The 5,325-nt window shown below is 42.2% G+C and overlaps 1 long non-coding RNA gene across 1 annotated transcript; it reads left to right on the top strand.

Annotated features, from left to right (window-relative positions):
• The first annotated feature begins 441 nt into the window (after window positions 1–441).
• Window positions 442–2,185, top strand: LOC145657515 (uncharacterized). Its single transcript, XR_014123255.1, has 5 exons — window positions 442–574; window positions 953–991; window positions 1,296–1,361; window positions 1,563–1,637; window positions 1,977–2,185. It is a non-coding gene; the product is annotated as an uncharacterized LOC145657515 (long non-coding RNA).
• The last annotated feature ends 3,140 nt before the right edge of the window (window positions 2,186–5,325 follow it).

Below are 5,325 nucleotides of genomic sequence, written 5' to 3'. Positions count from 1 at the left end.
CATATTTGTTTGTTGGTGGAGTTGTTTGTTTTTACACTGCTTGTTTACATTGTTTGTTCACCTCCTGTCAGAGGGTGTATGTATTGTTTCTGTCATTTAGGCATCTGATAAAGTGACAAAGGAATTAATCTACAAAACCAAACCGAGTCGATCTACAACAGGTGGTAGTGTGCCACACTGACAGTGGTAGAAAAGAGAATTTTTTTTAAACCAGAATTTACAGAATTAATTTTTCATGTTACATTCTATGTTACATAAAAAATAAATTTACTTCAGATCTCAAGGCAGAGCTGTCTACTGTATGGCAAATAGTACATTGTTAATACATGGATTTAATTAAGTATTGAACACACTCGTATTGGCTGAATGAACCTTTCACTTTTCTGTCATGTCTATCTGCCTAACTATCAGGTGTGTGTGTGTGTGTATGTGTGTGTGTGTTAACTCTTCTCTCAGACTGTCAGCTGGAGAAATTACCCATGAGACCACGGAACAAGGCACGAGTCATTGGCGCAGCGAAACACACGCACAAGTTCTGCAATGTGGAAGAGGATGAGAGCATGTACTTGAAAAGGTGTGTGTGTGTGTGTGTGTGTGTGTGTGTGTGTGTGTGTGTGTGTGCGTGCGCGCGCACACGTGTGTTTGTTATTGTATGGTTGATGGATATGAATGTGCCGGGCAGTGGTAGCTCAGTGGTTAAGGTACTTGACTTTTAATTTAAAGGTTCAAGTTAGCACTGTTGGGCTCCTGAGCAAGGCCCTTAACCTTCAATTGCTCAACTTGTACTCAGTCATAATTGTAAGTCGCTTTGGATAAAAGTGTCAGCTAAATGGCATGAATGTATTGGTACATTACTATTCTAATAAATAATTAAAATGATCAAGGCTGGCTGTGTTTGTGTTTGTAAACAAAGGTGGCTGTGGTGTTTGTAAACAGGCTAAATGTCTTTCAGGGCAGGGGGGATCGAGTGACAGTACCAGAAGTGTGGGAAGTACGACGACCTTCACTCACATCAAATTCAAATCTAAAATGTAGAGAATTTCTCTGTACACCAAAAAAAGGAAAGAAAACCAGTTCAGTTGCAGAACATACACACAAGCACACATGATGATACACAGTGACATGAATTACATTCCATTAATGTTAGTGCTTTGCTATAAATACTCTCGCTCTCTCTCTCATATACACACACACACATACTTCTTCTTCATAATTTCTGGTGTTTTAAAGGCTTTTCTCTGTGTGTGTGTGTGTGTGTGTGTGTGTGTGTGTGTGTGTGTGCAACTGTCTTCCAGGTGATGATGAAACGCACCAAAGACATGGGCAAGTTCAGTTCTGTTACCATGGAAGAGATCGAGGCGGTGAGTGCTGTGCTGTGATTGGATCTTTGTGCTGAAACCAAGCTGTATGGATTGTGATTGGCTGATGATAAAAATTTAGATTACTCTAGCGTTCTAGCCAGAATACATGTTTGGCTGCTGTTAGTATACAGTGTTTATTCTTTAACCAGGGTATTTGGACTTACCTGAGTTAGCTGAAAATTTATGTTATACCCTGCACAGGTCACTGTCTGGCCTGCTTCCGGACACCCGAGTGAGGTGTGAAGGGCTTGGTGATTACCTGATGAGTTTAGGCAGGTGTGTTGGCCTTGATGAAGTACAGTAATATGCAGACCAGGGGTCCTGTGGGCTGGACCTGGAACCTGCTGGTATGGCCTCGGCCCGGGGTGCCCTCGCCCAGTGTAAGCAGTTGCATAATTCCGTATGTCCCTCCAATGTAGTGGGATTGTCTCCCTGTTGTGATGTGACCAGTTGTCTGTAGTGATACACTTGTGATTGCTTTGAAATATCTGATAGATTCAAATTCATACATAGTAATTGGTGACATAATTGATTCCTTGTTCTTCTAAAAGGGAGTATTAACAACAAGTGCTGTGAACGCTGTGATTGGCTGCTTCTTTTTTTTTTTTCTAAAAGGGAATATTATAAACAATAAGTGATGTGAACGTTGTGATTGCCACCTCCTCTGGAAGAAGCAGCCAGACTCTTATACTCAGAATGCTAAAGTCATCGAGAAACAACTAGGGAGGAAAGGAATGAGCAAGAAAAGACTGCAGGAACTGGTGAGACCACATATACACACACACACACACAAGAAAGAAAAGAGCTGGTGAGAACACCCACTTTCTGACAGTCATGCTCACAAAGATAACCAAATAAATATACCCATCCTCTCCCTCACACGGTGGAACGCACCTGTCTGTCAGGCGAGTATATAAACCCTCGTGTAGAACCGAGGGGGAAACTGGTCTGATGAGGTGAACAGCACAGGCTGTGTGTTACACATGAGACTGCGTTCACACGGCATGTTCAGTGTGTTATATGTAATGAAAAACACCTTTGTGCTGTGTTCAGTGTGTTATATGTAATGAAAAACACCTTTGTGCTGTGTTAAATATAATGAAGTTTGTAGATGTTTAATGTGTGTTAGTGTGTGGCGCAGTGTGTGTTAACGTGTACATGTTCAGTGTGTGTGTGTGTGTTAACGTGTACATGTTCAGTGTGTGTGTTAACGTGTACATGTTCAGTGTGTGTGTTAACGTGTACATGTTCAGTGTGTGTGTTAACGTGTACATGTTCAGTGTGTGTGTTAACGTGTACATGTTCAGTGTGTGTGTTAACGTGTACATGTTCAGTGTGTGTGTTAACGTGTACATGTTCAGTGTGTGTGTTAACGTGTACATGTTCAGTGTGTGTGTTAACGTGTACATGTTCAGTGTGTGTGTTAACGTGTACATGTTCAGTGTGTGTGTTAACGTGTACATGTTCAGTGTGTGTGTTAACGTGTACATGTTCAGTGTGTGTGTTAACGTGTACATGTTCAGTGTGTGTGTTAACGTGTACATGTTCAGTGTGTGTGTTAACGTGTACATGTTCAGTGTGTGTGTTAACGTGTACATGTTCAGTGTGTGTGTGTGTGTTAACGTGTACATGTTCAGTGTGTGTGTGTGTGTTAACGTGTACATGTTCAGTGTGTGTGTTAACGTGTACATGTTCAGTGTGTGTGTGTGTGTTAACGTGTACATGTTCAGTGTGTGTGTTAACATGGACATGTTCAGTGTGTGTGTGTGTGTGTGTTAACGTGGACATGTTCAGTGTGTGTGTGTGTGTGTGTTAACGTGGACATGTTCAGTGTGTGTGTGTGTGTGTGTGTGTGTGTGTGTGTGTGTCCTGGTCACGTGTGTTCTGATGAGACACATGAATAGAAACAGAAATGATAAATAAGTAATATGTGGAAATAAAGCTGCCCCCTTAACCATGATGCGTCAGAGGTGGGAACCGCGTTTTACTGCAGTGCATTTGATGTTTTTCCTAAATATGCAGCCTGTGTTTTTGTGTGTGATAACATGAGAGAGGAAGAATTTTTCTAAGCCAGCTGAAATTTTTTATACATGTTTATTTACATTTGTTTTTCCTTTTAAATAAAGCTTTACAGAGACTACTCTACCTCCTGATGGCTGACATCATGATGTTTTACTTACCTGTCCAACTACTGGTCTGCTCTTAACGTCGAAACACTCTCTCCCTCACACTCACACTCTCTCTCTCTCTCTCTCTCTCTCTCTCTCTCTCTCTCTCACTCACTCACTCTTGCATGCTGGCTTTCAGTAACACTGCCCACCACCACCTGCAGCTCCCGTTCTCCACCTGTACCTTGTGGCCTCTGCCCCCCGCCCCGCCCCGCCCCCCACCCCACCTGGCTGACAGAGAGTACTTGGCCATTCCAGCCAACCCGAGCATCAGGGTCAGCTGTTCCAGAGGACAGACGAGTGTCACGGCAGACGCAGCGCGGTTAAACACACCGAACAAGTCGCTGGCGTAGCATTAAAGGCGGCCCGGGTGCTGCTGAGCGTGTCACTGCTTCAGAACCCAGACTGGGCGGAGTTGCTGGTGAGGATGATGGGAGATTACGGGATTTCACATCCCCAGTGCCAGAGTCCTGGCCCAGAAATGAGGAACTTCTGGAAGGTTCTGCCATTAGCAGTTTGGGCCTGTTAATCTGGAACCCTGGAAATCCCATCTGCTAGTCAAGCATAATCAGAGGGGAATTATATTCAAAGTGAAACAAAATAGCCATTGATCTGGTTTTAGTAGTGCATGAATATATCAGGATTATCAGGAATCCCTGTGGTTTGACATCCCTGAACTTCAGTGGGAATAACCAGTTTTACAATCACCAGAGGACCACACTCGTTAAAATCAAGGCTCTGAAGTGTGTGTGTGTGTGTCGTCAGTATTGTATAGTATAGTAAGTCCACTCAAACACTGCGTCATAGCCGTTTATGAGAGACATAGTTATTACACATCAAGCACAGACATTTCCATCAGTGTGCATGTTTATTTATTAATGAAGTATAAAACTCATCTTCAGGGTCTTCACTCGGATGTCCTGCATGAACTTAACCTCCTCTGTGTGTGTGTGTGTGTTTCTGTGTCCTGTTGGTAAAGGTTAATACCTGTCTCAAGAGATTGTGTATGTGAGAGAGAATGAGAGAGAGAGAGGAGAAGAGAGAGCGAGAGAGAAAAGGGAGAGATGGTTCTTTTGTGAGTGTCCTGTGTACATTTATGTCCTCTATTCACCATTACACTGATCTAAGACCTCTATTCTCCAGTACACTGTAATGATTAGGCCCTCTATTCACCAGTGCACTGCAGTGATCTAAGCCCTCTATTCACCAGTACACTGTAATGATCTAAGCACTCTATTCATCAGTACACTGCAGTGATCTATGCCCCCTGTTTCTCTTGCACAAACTAGCTGTTGGGACCTGGTACATCTGGTCAGCACATTCTCACCCATAAACAGGCCAGGTTAGATGCTGTAGCTCTCCATACAGAGTACCATTATAGAATATAAGATCAACTATAGAACAGCTCTGTGGATTACTTTTCTGTCATAATTATTTAAAAGTAATTTATTATCAATTAATGGTATTATTCCAATTCACGTGTCATGGACAAAAATTGCCCATTATGATACTAATTAAAGGTTAGCCCATATTACTTCTTATGTACTCCTGTTTAAATTGTTGTTATTATATCTGACATGTACTGCTGTCTGGTTTGTTATTATAGCTTTTTAACCCTATGACATAGTCTGTACAAGGCTTTCAAGACGACATTAATCAAGAATGTTCCTTCTGTCTTGTTAATTATTGTCAATAATGTGCTAACATTATGAATGGAGGTTTTATGAATATTAATACATTTTCACAGCATTCCCTGCTGCCTACTTCATAAAGGCTGTTGTCGGGGCAACCAAGTC

Source organism: Electrophorus electricus, chromosome 1, assembly GCF_041902795.1.
Source record: "Electrophorus electricus isolate QZ-2024a chromosome 1, ASM4190279v1, whole genome shotgun sequence".
NCBI lineage: Eukaryota > Metazoa > Chordata > Actinopteri > Gymnotiformes > Gymnotidae > Electrophorus > Electrophorus electricus.
This window is presented reverse-complemented; position numbering and strand designations above follow the sequence as displayed.